This window comes from Ammospiza caudacuta, chromosome 3 (genome assembly GCF_027887145.1).
Source record: "Ammospiza caudacuta isolate bAmmCau1 chromosome 3, bAmmCau1.pri, whole genome shotgun sequence".
Lineage (NCBI taxonomy): Eukaryota > Metazoa > Chordata > Aves > Passeriformes > Passerellidae > Ammospiza > Ammospiza caudacuta.
The window spans coordinates 28,703,361-28,727,861 of record NC_080595.1 but is presented as its reverse complement, the minus strand read 5'-3'; positions in this window follow the sequence as shown (position 1 = coordinate 28,727,861).

Genomic DNA, 24,501 nt, shown 5'->3' with positions numbered 1-24,501 from the left:
AGAGGCCTGGTTTACATTTATGATTTAAAAGAGATTTCTCTGTGTCACATCAAACTATCTAACGGGAATTTATTTTAGGGAGTGTAGAGATTAGGATTATTCAAAAACCATCTGCTAACTGGGGAATTGTATAAGAAGATATCAGCCTTCTCTTGCATGATTTGCATTGTGGTTTTCCAGTTATTTTCCTCAGCACATTTTGGAATATCTGCACATTCAGAGAGTTCTCAGCTGCAATAGCCTTCGACACATGTCTTCAGAATGTGTTAATTCACCATTCTAAGGTCTAACATCCATATCTACCTATTTGTATGTGTATCTGTATCTAATCTATTTTTCTTAGTTTTCCTTATCCACCATACTCAGTTTTAAAGATAAGATGACACAATAGGGTGATATGTACAGGGCAGACCTTAGGAGTGAGGAAAACAGGGAAAAGAAGGCCGATCTCCAGGCTGTGCACACAAATACCCACTGCCAAAGAAAAAGGCAGAAGGAACTAGAGCTCTGCTCGTGGTCACCAAACTGCATCACCCCTGGGGTTAGTTACTGTGGTGGGACAGCTGAGAGGTTGTTGTGGAGGGATACACAGCATTCAGAACAAAGAGAACTGTGTTACAGACTCCTTAGGATGAGGGAGTAGATGAAACCTTGATTAAACAACTCAGGAAGTCTCTGTACCCAGACCCCAGTTTTTTTGGAGAACTTTCTTTTCTCTGTTATCTGCTGGAAGGGCAACAACGTACATGGTCAGGTGTAGGTGCTATACCAAAAAGGGATGGCACATAGCTGCATCTGCTATTCACTTAACAAGATGGGACTAGCTGCTTTGTAATGGTTGGTTGGTTGGTTGGTTGGTTGGTTGGTTGGTTGGTTGGTTGGTTGGTAACTAGTTGGTTTTGTTGCCTTGGTTATAGTCACTATGAAATAGGAATCGAAGATCCTGAGGAAGGACAACAGATTTAAGGTTATTCTGGAAAATTCTAGATGATAGACCATGAGAGGGAGCTTCAAAGAGGAAAGGAGCTCAGAATCAGTTTGCAGATCCTTAATGACAATATCCTCCAAGTACAGGAATGGTCCTTCCCCATACACAGAAAAGCAAGGACATGTAGCAGGATATCAGCTTGTCCAAGCAGAAAACTCATGAAGGAGCTAGTGTGCAAAGATGAGACAAAACTCAAACAGAAAAAAGAGTATCCTTTACCATTAATAAAAGCCTGATCAAGGAAAATGTTCATAAGGTGGGTGAAAAAAGGGTTAATTAATCAGGTTGTGAAGCAAGTGGACCAAGCTGCCTGTAGGCTGATGATGAGTGCATGGGTCTGCCCCAACCTGTTTAGCATCTTTACCAAGGCCTTTCTGGGGGGATGGAGTGTGTGGTTACTGGGTTTGCAAATGACACCAAACTGGGCAGACCTAGGGCACAGCTCGTATCCAGAAAGACCAAGACAAACAGAGGAATGAGCCAACAGGAACCTTCTGAAACTCAGAAAGGAAAAATGCTGAATCCTGCATGTGGGAACAAATGAACTCCTGCAGCATTACAGGCCATTGACTGTCTGGCTGAGGAGCATCTCTGCAGGACTTGAGGGGCTGGCTGGACATGAGCTGTAGTGTGCTCTGACAGCAAAGGAGACAAATAATGTTCTGAGCTGCAGCACCAGGAACACAGACAGTAGATCAAGGAAAGGGAAAGAAGTCCTTTACTAAGCATTGTGAGCCTTCATCTAAATACTGAATGCAATATGGAAAAGATGAAATCTCTATCCTTGGAGGTTTTGAATTCCTGTCTGAGTAAAGAACCAAATGAACTGATCTTAAAGCTGAGCCTCTGAGTAGAAGCTTGGACTAGAGACCTCCTGAGGTCCCTTGCAGCTTAATTATCCTCTAGTTCTATGATTAAGAGGGAGAAAAAACCAAGAGTTGGAATGACAAAGGAGTGGGTTCAGATCAGGAGAAATATGCCCTCATTTCATCATTCTGTCTCTTAACCTCTGCATTGTAAAAGAAAAAGCATAGGAGGTTTTACCCAGCAGGGTGAGCACACAAGACAATCTCCTTGCAAAATAGCTGCCAACCTGGAGCACCTCAGTAATAGCACAGTCCCAAGAGCACAGGGAAGTTCTGCCACAATCCCCACACTACCAGAAGGGAAAGGGATAGAAGATTTCCACCCAAGCAAAGTGTGAACAGACATTTGGAAAATATTTTTTCCTCAGAAATGTGGATATTAATACCTTGATGACACTAAATCTGTCTTTCCTATAAAGAAAATGTGAAAGATTACAAAATGCAAGTTATTTTTAACATACTGTTTTGTTTTGATCTTAAGGCTGTCCCTGGGATTATACTGTCTAACAGTTTTCTCTTAGTTTGTCTCTTTCAATTTTGCTGAATAACTAACATGAACCCAGAGGCATCTGACATAATTCTACCAAATATAGCCTACTGATGGGGTGGGAAAAAGAGATGCAGCCTGTTATTATATCTCAGACATTCAGGAGACAAATTTTCATGTTTATTTAGCCCTTGAAAGTAAACAGTGAGACGAATGAATAAGTGACATCTCAATTTTTTACAGAGGTAAATTTTACCTAAGATTAGCAGCTCTGCGGCTACCTCAGCCATATATCAGAGAATGAACTACTTGTTTAAAAATGTGTTTTCTAGAGCCTAGGTTCAAGGATATAAAATGAAATAGAAAAGGAAAATCAGAAGGTAATGCTTGGCCAGCCATTTGATGTTATGAACAATATAGTTGCTTGTAAGTCAGCTGGGTATTTATAGCAATTTCCTCAGTGAGAAAGGCTATTGATAAATGCTACTATTAAAACCTTACAATAACTGTAATAATATCTTTCATTTTTAATAGTGTCTTTGATCCTAAAGGGGCAGCTCGTTTACTGCCTGTTTTCCAATTAAGAAGGGCAGTCATGTTTTATGGCCTTCATCCTATTCATCCTGGTTACTGGAGAAGGAATTAACCTGTAGCTCTGGAAAACCTAAAACTGTTTTCCATTTCTATATTCCCTCTTCACTGCAGGGTCTCTGCAGGCTCTCCACGCAGAGTGCTGTAGGCTGACTCCGTTTATCTCCTGTCATTGATATGATATGACATGGTATTATGTCTCCTAATGTTTGCATTATATTAGATCCTTTTATATTAAGATCTCCAGACAAGTAATCATATTCCATTGTACTCTGTGCTGTGTAGAGATTTATCAGAAAAGGCAGTCCACAGCCCAGAGAGCCTACAGTCTAAACCAGACAGGGCAAAATGAAACAGACATTTGATCTACTGAGGGCCTCAGACATGGGAGTAGACTGTAAACAATTTACCAAATTTATTTGGGAAGACTGTGGAAGAATAGGGAACAAACAAACAATTTCTGGGCTTAATTCTGCTTTCATAGACAATTAATTTGGAAAACTTTAGTTCTATACTTGGGTCATAAACAACAGAAACTGAAGCATTGGGCTAGACTCCTCAAATGTCAGGATCATCTGAAGTTTATAAATGTTTCGTTTTAGGGAAGATTATTCTAGATTATAGCAATCAATTTAGTAAAATAATTTTGGTAATCCTGAGATTTTTGTTCAGAGCTGAATCTTCTCTCTAAATAGTATTTTCTTTCCAGGCAGAAGTCTATCTAGAATATATAAAATTTTTTGGGGAATAGTTCTTCAAATTAAGTAAAAGGTATTTTTTTACCTTTTTTGGGCTGTTCAGTAAGATTTTTGAAAAGTATGAACAAGGACTTGCACAGCCTTCTGCAGACCATGTCAAGCTTTATTGCATCCCTCATACAGAGGAGAAGCTCCTTGTGGAAATGTCTCAGCTTCCCCTCCTGCAGCACCAGGGACACCCCTTTGGACTTCACCCCAAGAAAAGCCCCTAAGATTTTCTTGAAATCAGCCTTATAACCCTCAACAACTGAAGTAAGGCAAAAAATATTTCTACCATAGGCTAGGATCAGATCCCTATATAGATGAAATGTCCAGCAGCCTGACTGCACACCCAGATATAGCCCACAGTACATGAGCTTCTCCTTTGAAATCATTTAGACAGACTTGGACTTCCTGCAGCATTCTGGTGTTGGACTGGAAGAGGAACATGAAAAGGAGGAGACCTACACTGAAACAAACAGTGTTTTAGTCAATTTCACTTTTTAACGCGTTTCTGATACTGAATTTCAACACAACTATCATTATTAATTCAAAACTCTTCCCAATGCTGCATGTCAAGGTGAGACACCTCTGAGCTGTGTTCAGAAAAATAAGAGTTATGTTGACCATTTTTTTTCTATTATCTTGGCCTTTCAGATACCCAGTATACTTTCTCAAATATTCATGAGAAATATGTGCATCTCTATATGTATATATTAACACTCTAGTGCACTTTCTTTTAATTCTTGCCCCATCCAAATGAAGACAACCTTAAGCCTTAAGAATTCTTTAATTCTTTGAAAGTGGTGGGATTTATAAATCCACAGTTGGAACAAGAATTGCAAACCTTAAAAGACAGATTATGTTTCCAAAACATGAGGACAAGTATGACCTTCATGTAAAACTATGTGTTTTAGCCTATGGGTAAAAGTGGTACATGAGGGGATTATTTATGTTTAGGTGTATAAATAAATAGTAAGCCTTTGGACACCCTACTTATATTTCCAGCAGAGCCTGCCAGCAGTCTTTTATTTCTATTATGGTTTCAGGATTTTAAGACCACAGGAACAGAGCTAAATTAGATGCTGAAAATGCAGAAGTGTCTGTAGCACCTCTCACCTTCACGTCTAAGAGGTCTGATTTGAAAATGTGCTTGACTTAAGTATAATGACAGTTCCATGACACTCCAGTTTGTTCCTCCAGAGCAAACCACTGCTCTATGTGACTGTAGCAGAACTGGGTCCTTGGTATTTTATCTATCTGATCATGAGACGACTTTAATCCTGTACTGATCATGACAAAAGATTGAAAGTACTTCTAGGGAAATTGGCTGCATTTGTACAAATGCTTTTCTTTGTTTTATTTGGCTGCAGAAGGAGTAGAACTGTGTCAATTGTACAATGATACACTTGGTAGATTTTGTAGAGGTGAAATATTTCTGAAATAATTGAAGGTGAGATGAAAATAAATAATCAGAAAGCCACACTCTTTAAACATTTTATTTGTCCAAAGCCCTTCACTTTCTGAAGTATTGTTCCATTACTTCAAAAATAGAATAACAACGAAAATCTCAGGTTATTCAATCCTCTGAAATAACCATAATCAATCATAGGCCATCATTACTATAGTATCTCCTGTAACTGACATTCTTTTATGCATGGAATAAATAAACCTACTCTGATATATGTATATATTATCTTTGTGCTTTGCCTGGAAGCTGCCTGCATGGTGGAAAGAGCTGTTATTTTGGCAGGAGCTTCAATCCTGTGCTATATCCTGCACAGTACGGTCTCGTAGTTCAAGTTTAGGCAGAGTGCCATAAAAATTCCACCTTTATCTTATATGCAGTTATATGTGACAACAAACAAGCACTCAGATGCTTCAGTTTCCACCCTTTTGCATGATATTCCACTAATTCATCCAGCAATTAGGAGTTTTATGCTTTCTTCAAACAAGGAATGCTTGAACCCGTATTTGTCACGTTAGTGAAGTGCTGGGGCCATGAGGTATTCTGGTTAACTTGTTCTCCACCCTTTCTCTTGAAACGCATCCAAAAACTCTACCTTCATGGGCCAGGAGGAGTATGGCCAAGAAGAAACTTGACTCTAGCTTCAGGTTCAGACAGTTGGTTAGAAAAGGAAGAAAACCAGGAATGCCAGACACTCCTCCCTAATATGTATGCATATTATATAACTGTTAAAAGAGCCTTGGGAGCAGAGTAAAGAAACATAATGTCTGTTATTATTAAACAACCTTCTGAGAAGATGGCTAAATATGTATTGTCTTTGTCTGCTTGTAGTAGCCCTGAGAAATACAGATTCAATGAATGTCCATCTGTGTTTTCTCAAGTCTATGGGTAAAATTATTGCAGTGTTCATTGCTCTCCTCTTTCTTTTTAAATTAGCACTTGATTCCTGTTTAAGGCCTTTTGAACATGATCCCATGCACTTCATTGCACAGCAGATGATCACCTTGCAGCTATTGCACATTCCTACAGCAGTTCTCTTGGGCTTTTTATTAAGGAAATGCTAGAACACTCATGTTTTATTCTGCCAACACCAAATATGATGAAATTCCAAAGGTTAAAATGAGAGGCAGGAAAAACAACTGTGCAAGAATTTTGTAGTTATCAGAGAGCTCTCAGGTATTCACTGAGATAGAAGTGCTGCATACTGTTCAAACAAGAAATTAAATATAATCTTTACACTGAAAGAAAAACATCCTTAATAAACAAGAAAGATTAAAAATTAGTTATGAAATCAAGGTACAGAAGATGACCTGCCTCAGATAAAAACTGCCCAAAACAACAGATTTAGAGTCAGCAAGACACTCCCATACTTCTGGCACTGAGCTCAGTGCTCAGCATGATGTGCATATCATATTTCTGCACCTGGGTATATCTTCTGTATGAGATACTAAAATTCCTGAAAGCTCTGCTTAGGCAAAGTCTGTCCTTTCATGCAGTTAGGCAGGCTATTAATGTGCTTTGACAAGTGCTTCATAGCCCATTGATGTGCCTTTTCCAACAAGAAACACAAGCACCATTTAACCTAAAACAGTTTGAGAGTTTAAACATAGAAATTACTGAAAATTCCTGTTCATAGGAGAATTTTGAGTGGTTTGTGGTAAACAAAATGACCGATGTTTTCAATTTCTGACATCCTTAGATATTTAAATGGACTTTCATAGGGATTATATGCATATATTTAGAATATATACTATATATATATACATACATATATAGATGTATGTATATATTATATGGATGTGTATCTACACATTGACACATTCTCTTCTTCATAAATGAAGAATATTCCCACTGAATAGCTTAGAATTTGGCTCTGTTTGAGAATAACATTCTATATGGAAGAAGTTAAATCCTGCCTGAAGTACAAAAAATCTTGGACCTCCTTCAGCTTTACTGCATAAGCAATTAATAACTCAAGAATCAGAAAATAGAAACAAAGAAGAGGAAGCTCACCAAACATGGCTTTTCTTGAGAAACACAGAGGAAAAATCTCCCTAATGTATTCCTAACATTGAAAGATGATGGAAATTATTGACCTTTCAGCGGTCAGGACTGTGGTTAGACTATATTGTATATGATATGATCTCTTAGTGGGACATCTTTTTGAGGGTCAGCTGCTCAAAGGAAAGGTTAATGTTTGCTGTCATATACAAAAGAGCTCTGCAAAACTTCAGCCAACTGGAAACCCTTGTCAGTTGGAAGTTTAATTAGATTAATTGGGCTTAATTATGTATAGTACTTAATAACAGTTAAGCAGAGGCTAACTAATATACTTTAAATCCGTATTCTCAAAATTATTCTCAGCCTAAAGTATTCTATGCTATATGTATATTTGAGTAGTCTCAGTTTCCATAGAATATATAAATATTACTACAGTTTCTGTAGAATATATTAATATTGCTACATTATGCCCAAACTGTCTCCTGTAGCATGTGAAATATGATGTGTCAGCAGTTTATTTCAGCTTTTGAACCAAAAGAAGTAGTTGCTATAGCAGTTGTTACATCATACCTCATTTGACATAGTCTCAGAACAATTATGGATGAGGTTTTAAACAATTTTGTCACCTTTGTAGTAAGAGCAGGGGAGGACATATTCCTGAAAACTTGAAAACTAGAGCCTTCCTGCTGACACATGGTTTGGAACTGAATTCTGGAATGACAGAATTTTCTGTGCTGGTCTCAAACTGTGCTGAGGAAAAAAATCAGACATAAAGAAAGATTCAAAGGCATTTAAGGCATATAATTAAATTTTCTAAGCTGTTCATTACAGCTATGTGAAAATACAGTTCTTCGCAATTCCACAGTACATGTATGAGCTCTTCCTAGAAGATTGCTACATATAGATACATGACTTTGAAGCAACTCAGTGCAAACAAATGTACTTGCAACCATTATTTTGCTCTGCACCTTTGACTGGTGTAAATTTTCTCTCTAGATGATGTTTAGGTAGAACTTGCTGGAAAAAACTTCTGCATTTTGCCAAAAGATAGTTTAGGACCAGAATCTTTACTAATACATGAAGAAACTAACCTAGCTGCTTTATCAAACTAGCGAGGGGATCTGGACCATAACATAAAATACAGTGCTGTACTCCTGTCAGAAGCTTTTGCACTTTTTGTCTTCACTTTCCTCATGGTTCTTAAATCTAAGTTTTGTTGGTAGAAACCTGGCGTTAGCAACTTTAAATTTACACAAGCAACTATTCACAAAAGAAGCTCCGCTACATGTGTGGAGACAGACAATGCTTGGCAAAGCTTTCTGTCAAGCGTTTCTAAGGATTTTGGCACAAGTGGAGGCCAGGGAGGGAGATGAGGCTCTAAACTGAACTTCTGAGATATACTTAAGGCCATCAAGGAGTTGAGGAACACTGTAGGACAAAACAAGGCTTTGCAGTTTTCACAGAGCTGAGGGGCATTCATTCAATCCAAGCACTGTCAGAAACTCACATCTTCAACTATTTTTATTTCTATAATATATTCAATTGACTAAATTAAAGTTAGAAGGCCATTTCCATTTATAATTAAATTAAAATTTGCTTGTTCTCTGGAAAAATGCATGACAATACAAATAAAATGCATGAGAAAGGGTGCAAGAAGTGAAAGTTTCAAGTTCTCACGAGTAGATGAAATTCTTATTTTCTAACCCTTTTAAGCTCTTATTTTGTTGATTCATTCCTGTTGCTTGAAAAATTCCTTACAACATGACTATGAAACAGATCAATGTATTCAGGTCTCAGGAAATAACAGAAAGAAAAAGATAGAATGTGATTTCCTTACTGAAGGAGCTATTTCTCTACCACCCCTCCCTAGATATCTTGCCTTCAGCCCATCCTAATTCAATTAGGAACAGTACTACAAATGTCTCAAGTTACTGCAATTGCTGCAGCAAAAGGGGAGGAAGATGATAAGAAAGTACATACCTCTGACCTGTGTGGGACTGCTCCAAAATAACTCAATTACATGTTATAAAAATAACTGTTACCTATACTACTCTGTAGTGGTGATAGCTACGTGGGAATAGATGCCATCATTTATAAAGTGCCTCTGACCTATTCACCTGGACCCAGATCAGTAATCCATCTGGCCTGGGACAATTTCTAACACTCCCAATCTGTCAACAGTTCCAAACAGCTGCCATTTCCAAAATAAAGTCAGCCTTTCAGACAAATGTCATCTCCTTTCCCTCAAGATGTGGCATTACTCTTCTCTGCTCCTCCTCTCATAAATTTCACTGATGTGATAGGGGATCAGTAACTGGTCCTTGAAAAGATGACTGAAGAAGTGGCAGATCCAGTAGCTGATAAACCATCTTAACCTGAAATGATAAAAGATTATTCACACTCATGCTCTGGGACTTGTGATCCTAAAGAAATATGGGCTTCATTTCTGCCTGAAAAAATAGAGTGAAACACTATGCTGAAAAGGGCAAAAAAGGTACATAAAATCTACTTTAAAAAATTTTTTACTGGATATTTTTATTTTCATGTTTATGAAAATTCTGTGGGATGACATTCTATCTTTATTATCACACTGCAGTCAGTGGAAATTAAATTAAATTTATATGTGAGAAGAAGTGATGACAGGGTGACACTGTTTGAATGAGGAAGGGACAAAACACTCCATTGGACCCATTTGCTCTAAATTCCCACACACAAAATTTCCATAATTTTTAACACAGCCAGCATTCTTTGGGAGTTCTGTTTGTAAACCAAGATTGTCCAGAGGTGTGGTGTGAAAGGAGACTGTGTGGACTTCCTTCACAGAGCAGATTTATATGTATGAAACACTGTTTCCATCTGGTTGAGTTCCTCCAGTACATTTGCCTTGAAGTGGGAGAGAGCTCTTGCAGCTTTTAAAATGTTATAATTAGCTTTAGTACAGCTCTCTGCTGTCACTACCAAACTGTTTTTCCATGTGGAATTAGCAAGTTCAAATCCTTCTGTGTCATGGTCCCCTGTGCAACTCAGATGTGCGTCACAATGTCCACAACAATGATGGACATCTTAGGCTCTTATATCTGCCTATAACATGCAGTTACAGGATAAATATATGTACATTCAGTAGAGGAGCTTCAACTACCATAAAGACTCAATAGCAAAAAATAAAATTGAGATTTTTTTTCACTAAGCAGATTGTCTGGCATTTTCAACTTGAGGTAAAGTTGTTAACCAGTTACAGACAAAGTAGCACTGATAAGAATAGTGTTTAAGTTATGATAAAAACTATTAAAATTATTTTCTCTGCATTCCTGAGAAACATTGTGCTGGCAACCAAGTGCTGGTTGGAAGTGTGGTTTGACTTATATTTATTTTTCTGTTACTTGAATCATAATGAGTTCCCAATGAGTTCCAGTGGTATTTTTACATAACACAAGAAACACAGCTAGTTATAAAGTCAAATGCAGCAATAGCATATTAATTATCATGAACTTAATCAGGTGTATTTATGTGGTGGATTTTGCATCTGTGCCTCACAAGGCATCCTGCATGGAACTCTTGTTGGAGCCAATTCTACTTCTTCAATTAATTCAGAAGAATCTCCAAGTACTCAGCACCACTGGGCCTGTATAATAACAGCATAACCCCACAGCCTGTGGGAGTGAAAAAATGTCTTTTAAACCAGAATTATATAGACCTGGCCATTTATGATGCAAATCAATAACATTGATCATGAAGACCCTGTAGCACTCAATGAAAAATACAGAAGTTTTGAACCGTCCTACAGAATTTAAAAGATAAGGTTGTGTCTGCTGGATAGCATCCATAAACCTTTGAAAAGAAACTATGCAAAACATATTTTATTTCAAGTTCCCAAATATTTTATACTACTTTGATGGGGACTGTATTAGCTTTTAGTATAAGTAGGACAGTTTAATTAATTTTATCAGGTGTTTTAATGCCCAGGAAATTCTATCTAGTGTCTTTTTTTATTTTCCATAAACTTTCCACTGAAGCATGCAACAAAGACTTCCAACAAAGATTTCCTGGGAAACAATCTTTTCTCTTAAGGATAAATTGGTGATATCATTTATTCCCCATCAAGTCCTTTTCTAACTTGTGAAGTTTTTTAATAGAGCTGGTTAGAAAACCCACTCCTTACAATGCAATTATTTTGTAAATATGCACTTTATATCATTGTATTCATCTAACTAGCTGTGGATAAGAAAACATGGGGGTGTTTCATAATTTCCCTGAGCACTAGTGAATGGAGTTTTTCCATTAAAAATCCTATTTTACTGTTTTAAAAAGAAGAATTCATTATCAGTCAGGTACTTTAGTCCTGAGATGTCCCAGTTTCAGAAAGGTTTTATTTATGCTTAAAGCTTTGGCAACTGGATAATCTGTCACTGAGTGGGAAATACATCAATTTATATGGAAGAGTGAAAAGTTTTCACTGATTCTTTATACAACTTCTATGACAAAATAAAGCCTTTTGATAGAATCCTTTGATGTTCCATTTGATACTGGATCTGCCACAGGAGAAATAGGCAAATTCCTTCTGGCTAAAGTATCCCAGGGATTCAAAAATATGTAAGCTAATATTGTTGCTTTTATGGTGTGATAAAGAGGGTAGGAGTTGTTTTTTTCAAGCAACTGCACTGAAATTTCATAAGCAGTGATGGTTGTTTAAAATTTGAAAAGAGATTTATGTCTAAGTGTTCAACGACACATACCAATATGTGACTGAGTTTTGAGAATTCAGCGACACCCAAGGATACCCCTGATACTTTATTCTACTTGTAATTACAGAGCTGAGACCCAGGGGGTTCCTAAGGAACTGACCACTGGAATTTCTGATGGGTAATAATCCTACATTCCCCCTGCCCCCCAAAAAAGAAGGGTGTAAAATGAGTAAACAGTGAGGCACGGCAGCAATAGCCCAAATGGTCTCTGAGAAGGATTAGGGTCAACATGGAAATTACATTATCTTGGAAGCTTTGTAGGTGACAAGAATAAAGAGCAGAAAAAACCCCCAGTAATCTGACACAATTTTTACACCTCTCTAAAAATATAAATACAGTCACTGTGGATACATGGTGAAAACTTCATAATACCACAAAACCAAGACCGCCTACCTGGCCACCCATTTTAACCTCTGGATAAAACTGGTGTGTGATTGATAGACACTAACTGTGGAAATATTTCACAGGGGGCAGAGAAGTAAGGTTTTCCGTGGGGTTTATTGTTTTCACAAAGCATATTGGCTCCGTAAATAGTTCTGGTTAAAGTAAAAGTAGAGGATGCTCTCTAGCTCCTTATCCCTGTGCTGTAACCTGGAGGCTGCTGGCTGGGCTCACAGTGCTCCCGTGTATGGCACACACAGAAAAATCTCAAGGTGCACCAGGACCTCAGGTACACATGTAAGGAAAGGCTTCCCCGGGGCAAGGCGGCTCCTTGAGCTCCCCACTCACACTGCAGCCTCTGGAGTTGAGCTTGCACCTTGGAACACAGTTTGGACAAAAGTAGTTGGATCTTGGTGATGCTGCCCATAGGCAGGTTAAGGGGATGTCAGCAATGTCAGCACCTTGGAAGTGAGCAAACCCAAATCTGCAATCAGCCAGAACCGTTCTCTGGAAGATTTTGACACAAGGCCCCTTTTACTTGAAGCATGGATAGGATTATGAAGAGGACATGTTAATGTTTGCTAACCATAACAGAACTGCCTTGTTTGATACCGCACAAAGGGATGATACTGTAAAAATTGTTTGGGTTCTTTATGGAAAATAGGTCCTTGTTTAAATTCTGTTCTATGATTAGTTACTGCTTAATACTGTTTGTTTTTTTTTTTTTTTTTAAAGAACATCCTCAGGGGATACCCACTCACTGTTTTGTGCAGTTTATAAACCAGAGTTTATTTTCTGTTAGCACAGCAGTACCTCAATGCCGTGTGAGAACTCAAGGCTTTATGCATTAGTGGTACAAACAGAAAGCCTATTTAGAATTTACCATGGCTCACATTGTCTAATCTTTTTTTCCTTAGTGTTAGATCTACTGAAACATCTCTAAGTCTGCCCTGCTAAATAAAAGCGCCTGACTTTTAGAATGAAAGCAGCTCTTGTAGGTTCTGTGTTCACAACATGTCATATGGTACAGCTTGGTCAGGATATTTTTGAAGTTAAATAGTGTTTAGAGAAGTTCCAAAACAAAAATCAATCCAAGAAAAAAAATCCAAATAGAAGATTTCTGGTTTGCAAAATGTTGAAATGTTTTCAGCCCTGCTTCTTTTTGAGTAAGGCTGATCTATAAAAACTAGCTTTGTCTGTACAGCTGTATCAAAGGGGATTGATTTAATTCTCTTTTGATGAAATAATTAGTTTTGTACAGATATGGAAGTATGGTGTTGCCTTATTTAAAGAACAACCAGTCTAATTTGGAAAGGATAAATGTTTGTGTGGTACCTTATAGGTGCACAAGGGCTTACAACCCAATCCCCTTATCCATGGAGGAAAATTCCCTGAGCACTGGATTACACACTGAAATACCTCTAGTTCCAAACAGGCTACTTGAACATGTAACTACAACCTTGTTCCAGGTGTTCCACATGTCAGCACAGGCTTTAGAAAGCCAAAAATCCTCAGAGAGAGTACTTTGATCTTTCTACTCCTCAAGTACAACACCAAGCTAAACTAAAAGCAAACATCCCAGTTTAGCACGTTTAATCTTCTTGGGAAAGTGTTGTTCTCTGAGAGCAGATGTACAGTTTTCATCTTCTGTCCTTCTCTCATAATTTTGCTCTTCTTTTTCTTTTTATTTTTTTTTTTAACTTGAATGTTGTATGATTTAGTTTTTTAAGTGACAGGGTCCCAAACAAGCTTCTGATTAACCTCTCGTATAAGACAAACTATTTGTGTCCAAATTCCCCAGTCAGACCACAGCTCACACAGACTTCTTGTCTCTCCTCTAGTGGGGATCTTGGGAGTTTCCATTTGTCTGAGGAAGGGTTGTTTATCACACATGTGACTCTGGTTCTGCTTCACCTGAGTCTCATGACTGTTTTTAGGCTGCAATGATCAAGATCTCATTTTTCCTTAAAATGGAAAAGCAAATGTCATGATTCTGTGATTGCAGGAAAATTTGGTAGTGTGGAATGCTCCTCTAAAATGCAGAATCCAGAAGTGAAATAAAATATTTTCCTTCACTCTTTCATGTTCTTGCCTTTTTTAGTCAGTTTCTTCCTTTGGATTTTTTTTGTTTGTTTGGGGTTTTTTGGTTTTTTTTTTTGTTTGGTTTGGTTTGGGTTTTTTTTTTTTTTGTTTTTGTTTTTGTTTTTGTTTTTTTGCAGAGAAGGTGGAGGCATGAGAATTAACTTACACTTATAGTAATTTGTTTTTGTTTTTTTTTTTTTGAGGCTTAAGCTGATCTCATTAAAACTGAATTGGCAACTAGTCTCCAAACAGCACCAGCTACCAACTCCTTCAAAAAATTAAAGCAATTAAAGCAATTTAAGATCTCTGTGCTGTGATCTATCTGAACCAAAGACAGATCCAAGGGAACTCTTTCCTTGTAATGTTTATGGCAGTCCTAAAAAACGGTTGGGCTAAGATCCTAAGAGGAGGCACAGCCTGACTGACAGCCTGGGTAGCATTCAGGGGATCAGAGGAATTTGCAGTGCATGTGTCAAACCAAATATTTGCCTCTCAGTATTCTGAGAGGGGTGCAGAAGACTTCCTTTTCCCCCTCATAAGTGTCCTGCAGCCTGAAGGTAAGGGTTCAATGCTGGACAACCAAGGCTTTTCTTGTTCAATTGTTAGTTCCTTGCTGGTATAATTTTAGATGTGAGTAATTGTTTTTCCCCCCTCTTTTATTTTTTCTTTCTTTCTTGCATCAGTGGAAACAAAATATCAGAAGTATGGGAATATTGGAGCAAGTGGAAAGAGTGAAAACAACTGTTTTCCTGGAATATAATATTATGCCATGGGGGTCAGAAACAGATGAAGCTAAACAATGACAGAAGAGAGTGCCTTTAAACATTTTTTCTTGTTCCATTTTGAGCCATAAAATATTCAAAGCTACTAATCTTACCATCAATATAATTATTTTTCTTCTGGACAACTAGATGAAGATTTAAGCTACTAGTGAATGGCTGGTTTCCTTTTATTCTTTCTATTTCTTTTTTTAATTTTTGTGCTGTCAGTATATTTAGTGCCAATTTTAGTATGGCTTGTGTTGCTCAAGAGTGGTTGCAACAGACTTTGTGTTTTGTACACCCAAGAAACGACTGCTTGCAGCTATCAGGAACAACATGAAGGACTGAGAAGGGAACTTGCTGGTCTGTAGTTAACCATACTATTTTGAAAAACACGCTTCAAGAAATAGTAATTTATAAAGTTTACTAAGAACAAGAAATTCTACAATGAAAAAGACTTCAAATAAAAGAAATCTGTCTCTGAGAACCCACTGGAAATTTTAATTTAAGTTCACCCAAGAAAAATCACCTTAAAGTTATTAAAAATGCCAGATTCTTGAATTTCAAGTTCAAGATATTTCTTTAGCAAAATGCTTTTGGTTTTTTTTTAAAACAAGGTTCCATTTTTTAATCCACAGATTTGTTTGCTGAAGAGAAGAATTGCTTATGAATATCACAATAAGTTATATTTTTTGAATGGAGGAAAACAGCATGAGTAGGTCTGAAATGAAGATCCAGTATTTAGTTTTGTATGAAGTGTTAGCTTTAAGAATTACTTCTGATTAATTGCAAGGACTAATAAAATCAGTAGGCCTTCTCACACCTTTCAAATTAAATGTATGATCAAGTGTTCTGCTGGATTTGACAGGCTGTGCTCTTCAGTAGATACAGAAAAGCATTTTTAACTTGTTTTTTTTTTAAACATAGTGAACTGAAGCATTTCACAAATACATTTATGCTTTATCTTATTGTTAATGCAAAACTCCTGAATATTGATCAGACAAAATATTTGGTGATTTTTGGTTGGTATTTTTTGTGTTTGTTTCTCTTTTTTCTTTGGGGTGAGGAAGGTGGAGGAAACAGTTTTTAATTTAGAAATCTTCATTTGTAATTCTCACATACAAAAATGCAGTACTTGAAGATTTAGCACTTTGGATGACAGGAACTTTTTGTCCAACTTTGTCAGACATGAAATGATATTTTCCAGACTATTTGATTCCTACAATTGTTTAGGCAACCCAAAATGGCTTTCATGCTTCAATTTTACTGAGCAGTCGGGATATTTGTTGTTTTCCTTTGTCCAGCATTCCTCTGTATCTGGAAAGTCTGCTTTTGAATATTGGGAACTTGATGCTATTTAAGGGTCTTAATAATTTAACATTCTTTGATACTTTCAGGTAGTTCAACCCTTGAGAACACACAGTTTTTCACTCTTGCAAATAAACTGCAGTTGACTCACCTTCTCCAACTTCAGTATGACATTGAAATAAATTTTACATAAAAGCATTGCATTTTATGTGTATGTATCAATGCAGTGAAGGAGGCAATTGGCGCTGCTCTGAACTGCTGAGTCGTAACCAAATTTAACATTAACAATTTTTTCCCTCAAAACATGAGCCCATGAGCAACAATACTGAATTCACATTATGCTTTTTGCAGACAATGTTTTTTCCTTTCACACTGTTTGCACCTGGCAAGTTGCCCCAGTTGCCAGCCCATGAAAGTCACAGTCAAGCTATGGCAGAGCAGGTGTTTTATTTTGGCTGAGAAGAGCAAATTTCCAGCTGGACAACAGCCTGTAGCCCTTTACATATGCTTGAAGCTGTCACATAACAATGTAAAAAAACAAAAAAAAGTTACCAAATTTTTGTCTGGGTACCCACAAGTTACAGCAGCTCCTTTTTTTGTCTGTAGAACTCCATGGACTGAGGCAAGAACACATGAGGTAACTCCCCTCAGATTTTTAAAAGATCTGAATAAGAAATTACCCGGGATGAAAATGGTTCTTGCAAAAATACTGTCACACGTGCTGTCACACAGCAGCATCTTTGCTGATCATCCTGTGTGTAACAATACAGGCACCTCCAGACCACCTAAACTGAAATCCAGTGATCTTGATCTTCTCCATGACACAAATCAGCTGCTCTAGAAATTCCTGTCCTTTCTACTTCTCCATTAGATTTGTGTCTTTTATTTTTTATAGGGCTTGGTACAACATGTTGAACCCTACAATACTGCTTTATCTCTACTCAGTCTCCTGTGCTTTGTGAGACCTCTTAAGTCCTTTCCATCTTTTCCATATACTTTGCCATTTACTTTGTGCACGCTACTAATCTTATTTTTTTTTACGTTTATAAAGCTGCCAATTCTGTGTCTCATCCCTCTTTCCATAAACATGCATCTGCTGATCCTTACTGGTCTCAGGAGAGCATCCTGCTCCCAGAAATTCTTCTTTTTCCCTAAAAAAAGGACCTAAAACCAGAAGAGATTCTTTGAGAACTTCCCTTTCCTCTCTCCCCAGTACTGGGGCTGGGGCATACTTCCCTCTGCACTAAGGGGAACTGGCTGTGTACTTCTCCTTCCAGCCGTCCCCTCTTCCTGGTGCATTGGGTGCCTGCTCTAATGCCAGAAGATAAGTGGTAGAAAGGTTAAACAGTGGTTAGCAATGTGATGCAATTGCTGGGATATTATAGGCCATATGGAGATTACAGCTGAGGTCCATTTGTCTTCACTATGCTTCTTCAGTGCCCTGTTGAAAAAAAAAGCCCTGTCTCCTACTGCCACACAGATGCCATTATTTTCATCCATTATAGTTTTGCTGAGAATTCTTCCATGGCCTCCTCCTCAAAATATACCTTTTTTTCGGTGACATTCCCATCAAACCACAAGAAGACCACTGAAAAAGGCCAGAAAGAGGGAAACCTCTCCAGCCCCACCATGAGGCCCTGACAAAAGCCAGGAACTGGAGAGAGAAATCAGAGGAATGAAGGCACTGATTGCCAGCTCCAAACCCTCAGTTCACCTGCTTGCCACTTGGTGCTTGCACAAGTGGTTTTTCCATCTGTAGCCTGTATGCAATCTAACTCAATAGAAGGATCTTTGCTGCAGGAACCTCATTTACAGCTGGAATTTAAAAGCCAGTAATTCTGTAAAACCACTTTCTTGCTGAGGGGGACCTGAAACAAAGCCTGTGATTTTTATAGAAGCCTGAATATGTATCTTCTGGAAACCATACCCTAAGTATCCATATTTTTTAGTCTCCCTGTCACTTGGGCAATCTTCTGGACAGGTTGTGGACTCTTTCAGGAGAAATTTTTAAAACACAGTTGAACCAAAGACTTGCTGAGAGTGTTCTGGATATAAACAATTCCACTGGTAGTTTTCATGTCAAGACTTCTGTCTTTTTCCCTAAGAGTATTGCAAGAACTCCCTCACAAATCCTTCCCTCAATTTCTTTACTGTTTTTCACATTTTAAAGAATGTCTCCAAATCATAAAAAAATTCATAAATAACAATTCAAAAAGTAGACAACATCATTACAGGAGGCTAAAAGGAATTTTGGAAATTATCACTCACAAATCTGATGCTAATCATGTTCAGTAACAAATGAAGATCTGAGAAGAAAACAAAGTGATGGATGAGAGTCTTATAACAGATACAAACAAAAATGGTTAAAGAGTAACAAAAAACAACAAAAAAAAATCCCAACCCCTCCTGTTCCCCCTCAAAAAAGAGGAAGCAGAGCTAAAACAATCTCTATTCAAAATTCTGTTCCACAACAAGTCTCAGTGGAGCCTTTGGGACTGTGGTCCCCATATTTCAGTCAGTTATGTGTTTCATGAAAAATTTAGAACTGAAGATTCATGGAGTTCTTGAGTGTTTTTAGCACACTGGCTTTTCTTCTTGTGTTTGTGCTTTTGCCCAGCACCTCAGCAGTTGGATCATCCCTTTGGGATTTGAAAAACCTGGGGTTTTTCCCTCCCTTTGTCCAACAGAATTCTGGCTTAAAAATCTCTCTCCAAAAGATTCTGGAGGGTGCCTTGGGGAAATCTGGAATCAGAGGAGCCTCTGAATATTTCAGTGGAAACTGTTCCATTTTGAATGAAATAATTAAATACTTGCTAAGCTGTTGGCCTTGAGGTTAGAGAACTTGCCTGGAAGGGGAGAAATGAATATTTTGGACTGCTCTGATTCATAGCTCAGTATTTTATGTTAAACCAAGCAGGGAAAACACCTCTAGCATTTTCCTTCCAATTAAGCCTTACTTTAAAGTCCTATTCACACATTTCTTTGCTTGTTTTTTTATGTGCCACCCAAACTTAGGAGGGAGGTATGAATGCAGTATAAGTCTAGGGAAACCTGGAATTTTGTGCTCAGCATTTCCTGTTGCCTGGCTTTGGTGCCTCCCTAAACACTGTGTCAGACTTTGCAAAGCTTAGTCTTATGTGTCTTGGCATTTAATTAGGGTCTGGTGAATTGGGATATTTGGAAGTTTCTTCTGTGCTTTTAATTTATAATTATTTTCTTATTCTTTATCAAATTCCTATTCAATGAAAAATAAATCCTTCTGCTAATTGTAGCAAGACATGGAAAACATTTTGCTGTAACTCTGTATATCTATGGATTGGAATTGGTGTGATACCTTCTGCAGGACTCTTAGCTGCATTTAATTCTTGCCCCTGTCAATGTTTGTCAGTCACACTCTTTGAGGTGATTCAAATTCAGGATATAGAAAATCCATTTACATTTTTTCCTGGTGTTTTCTGATTACTGAAATAACCTCCATACTATCATCTTCAAGAATTTTTCCAGAGGCAAAGAATTTGGGTAGACATCTTCTAGTAAAACTACAAATGAGTTTTTCTTCTTTTTTTCCCCCTAAGGCAGGGAACCATTTATATTCTCAACAGGTTCATAGTTAAAAAGCACTGAAGATTGTTTTCATTTTTTTTCTCCTCAAAGGTCTATAAGATGATGGGTTAATCTTTGATATTAAAAAAAGAAATAGATTACATTGCAGTGGATGACACTGCTAATATGAACACTGTTGTTTTAAATGCAGGTGTCATAACATGCAAAATCATTCAGCACCAGATATCCTCAGTATCCAAAAGATATTCTGGCTGAAAGCCTCTACAAGTCTCTTCCTTCAAAAATTATTATTGTGGACAGGCAGAAGGTGTTTGCAAATTGTTAAATTTGTACCCATCTTACTCTGAAATGTCTCTGTAGAGTTATTTTAAACTTACTGCAAAAACCGAAGAGGATATGAGTATGAATTAACACATGACTTCATTTAGCACCTCATGGGAATCTGATACTGAAGAACTTTAGTTATTTAGGCTGAAAATAATAATTTAATATTTTTCATCCATTATTACCTAGTTTACAGAGCTGCTTCCAGGTTGAGATGTTGCATTTAATTACAATGCAATAAGAAGTTACCTGTCATATAATAATTTTGTCTTTCTCTGAAGCTGGTCTTCCTCGCAGCTGCATAAAGCCAAACAGTTTGGACAATTTGCATATCTGTAAAGTTTCTGCTTGCCAAGGTTTTTGGTTCCCCCTCAAAGAAGGGTAATAAATTTCTTGGGTGAAAACAGTAATTATTATATCATCAGTGTGGTTCCTATGGGGGGTACTTATAGAATGCCACGAAGCTGAAAAATAAAGAACTTTGACTGAGAATGAAAGTGATGACTCACAACATATTCTGTCCTGTTGCCTGTGTTACCCTGCTTACAAAACATTTTCCAAAATTTCCAGAAGTAAACGAAATATGTAAGTGGTGTTCATGCTGTCAAAACCAGAGCCCAATTACTTCCCTACTTGAGAGCAGGGAAACAAAGAAAAGTCCAACAGAGCAGGTCTAAGGACTCCAATATTCAAACCCCCTTTTTACTTTCCTGTTCCTCCAGTGATTCTCCCAGTCACCACTAACTTGTGTTTTGCAGAGCTGTGGTCTTAGAACTGTGCATTGCTAGCCCTTAAAGGCTGATTTCCAGGCAAAGGGCTGGTCTGCATTTCACCTGGGAAAGAATATAATAACAGCTTGGATTTTAAAAACCCCTCTGGCTCAGTAAACTGTGACTCTGCTTTGAGCTGCTGATTACATGGGAAATTTGCAACAAAGAAGAAAGGGGTGGTAGATGAGGAGGATGGGTACAAGACCCAAAGAGGGTTGTTCTGCATGTAGTGCCTAACTAGCTAAAGCCAGCTGTATCTTCATCTATGTTCAATGGCATTATAAAATTATCCTTTCTAAATGGGAAATGTTCACTGTGGACAAAACCCAAGGAAAACACAGTCTCTTCTTAGGTTGACAGATCTTTAAACTTCTAGCTGCTGCAGCTGAAATGGCATGGCAGGTTTGGAAGTGCAAGTTCAATGCATTGAACTAAATAGTCAGAGAACAAAGTACTCTCCAAAAACAGAAAAAAAAAGCCAAGGCATGTGACAAGAATATTCAATCACATCACTTTTTTTCACATCATGTGTAAGTGAACACTGAATCTTGGCACAAACACAGCCAGCTGAGGGGAAAGGCTTTCACAGCTCTGTTCTAACCACCAATCTGTTTCTTTCTTTTTTTTCTCTTTCTTTTTTTTTTTTTTGGTAAGTTTGGGACATTTCTGTCTGCAAGCTGACCCATTTCTTAAGCATATATACGTGTCACTTGAGGATTTAAGAGTCAGAGACTTTAAGAGACTGTCCAGATCCCTCTTTTACAGTCCAAGAGACAAGTCTAAGAGGCTGAAATACTACTGGGATTTGAAACTGTGTGCAGAAAGTTTCTATTTCTTCGGCTAGTTAAAGTGCTTTGTTTCTATAACTTCATATGCATTAAAAATAAATGTGTAGCAAGTAATATTTTAAACTAACTTTCTGTTATACTCTTGGCATCATCTCCAAAACAGTCATATGTCTTAATGACATTCCATTTATTTAACTGCTTTTCTCGTTAAAAACACTGCCCTGGTGGTACTGATTGCTCAAAGTTTGACTCTAGACTATACAGATCTGCATGAAGAGATGAAAACCTGGGGCACAGCAGCAGCCCTAGAGAAGAGAACTGCCCTGTTATGAGTTTAATGGGTTGAGGAAAAACATGCATTGCCTGATGCACTTATTATCCAGGAAGTTACTCATCACTGTTAGTGATTCTGACTGAAAATACCAAAATAATCCAAGGTCTTTCAACTAACAGTGCTATTAAAATGGTCGTGCATGATTCTGCGAATTTAAGCATTTTTAAAATGAAATGAAATTAAAAACAAAAACCAATGAAGTACTTTTAATTTAATTTTTGTTTGATTTATTGGGGAGGTAGATTTTATCAGTGCTCTGAATGGGTTTGTTACAACACGGTACACCTTGTTGTACCATTTGTTACATCACGGTACACCTTGAGATCCTAAGTCCTTGAGTTTTTTCTCTTCACAAAGCTGGCTTGACCAAGGCTTTATACTCTGAGGGCAGGCCCTTGAGCTAAGAAAGAGTGGAAAAAAAGGTGTTATTGACCAAGGCTTTATACTCTGAGGGCAGGCCCTTGAGCTAAGAAAGAGTGGAAAAAAAGGTGTTATAGGGTTTTCTTATGCTCCCACTATGAGAAAGTCATTCATGTCTTAAGCTCTCCCTTGGTTAAAACTTTGGTTTTGCCCTTGCAATGAAGATCTTGGGAACCAACAAAAGTCAGTACCCTGGATTCTAAAAAGCCTTTCAAAGGATTGTTCCCTGCTTGTGCCAAAGGGCAGTGGGAATGTGAAGGCCCTGTGGCACTCAGGAGCTCCCTGAAAGCCTGCAGTGACAGCAGGGATGAAGAGCTCCAAGCTGCACAGCTCTCAGAAGGAGGGCCCCTAGCAGTGATTTTGGAGCAGAATACAGACCCAAGGATGGCTGCCAGCTGGAAGGGCCCCTCCAGGATGTGCATGCAAGGTTAGTATCTGTGAAAAGTCCCACAGCTCCAACCAGGACATGCTGGCAGTGAGGCTCAGTGGAAGAAGAGGTGCAGTCAGGCCCCTAGAGCACTCTGAGAAGGCCGAAATGGCACCTCCACTCTGTGACTCCGCTGCACTTGGCAGGATGCACATCCCAAGGATGGTGTGGTACTCAGCAGTGTTTCCTTCACACACAACTCTGTGTCCTGTTTCTTGTGTTTGAGCCTCAGGAGGATCTGCTGTGTTGCACAAGATGAGCTGTTAGGTGATGCAAAGTCATGACTTCATGTATGCTCTGTGAAAACAATTGATGCTAATACAAGGAAATGAAATGAAAGGAGTTGCTCAAGAAAATACAGGTTATTGCCTCGTTTTCTGACTATTCTGTTGATGGACCACGCTGTGCAAAGATCAGAGTTACAATATGGTTCAGCAGGCTGTCATTTGGTCTCAGTGACCTGCAGACCAGGAAGACATGAGGAACACACTGAGATTGGAGCTATTTAATTGTACAAACACTCCAGTGATGTACCAGGTGCTGCCTGAAGGCGTCAGCTTTCAGATGAGACCCTCAGCTCTTTATCTGAGCTCTTGCATTTTGGAGATAAATGATCACGCTGCACTTTTGGGAAGAGCTCAGGGACAACCCCAGGTTTCTAGCTAACATTCACTTTCTTAACACATCATATAACATGCAGGGCTGTTACTGACTGAAGCTTGGCTGTTAATGTTTGCCTACAGAGTCACTGTGCTCACCAGCACCTAATTCATCTGAACGTCGTCTTAAGGATTTTGAGAGAGATATTAAATAAAACTAAATTACATTTTTCCATTTTGTCTCACATATGAATCTCTATAAACATAAACCAATCCTGTGCGTGCAGTTCGAGCACAAACTCATTTGCTTTAAATGAGAGTTTTTCACATCCTTAGAAGCAGTATCATTTCTGCTTTGAATGTTAATTTTAACATATTCAAGGGGACTGAAAATTTTGCAAAATATCAGCAGCTCCAGTCCCAGGTGCACTTCTCTTGCAGCACTTTCCTGAAGGAGTGTGTCTGTGTGTAGAGCAAGGGCCATGTTAGCAGCAGAGCTTCCCACGCCAGCATTTCCACTTCTGTTTGTTATCATCAGATGCAAAAGTTATTTGTGCAAGCAGGAATTAACTGGCACTGGTTTAATTTTTCTAAGGCCTGTGGGCTGTTCTCTGCAGAATTCAATCTCAAATTAGAATTTAAGTATTTTAAGAGTTTGGAGAAATAAAATACCTTGACATTAAGTTAAGTATGAGCTCAGGGAACCAGGGGTCCCTGTTCAAGTCACTTTGCTGACTGATTATGGATTTGTCAAAAATCAGATTTAGTTTTTATATATTATATGCATTATCCTTGAAATAGCTGACAGAATTTTTGAATGCAAAGGCAAATGAAGAAGTTCCTGTACTAAGTTTATAATTTGC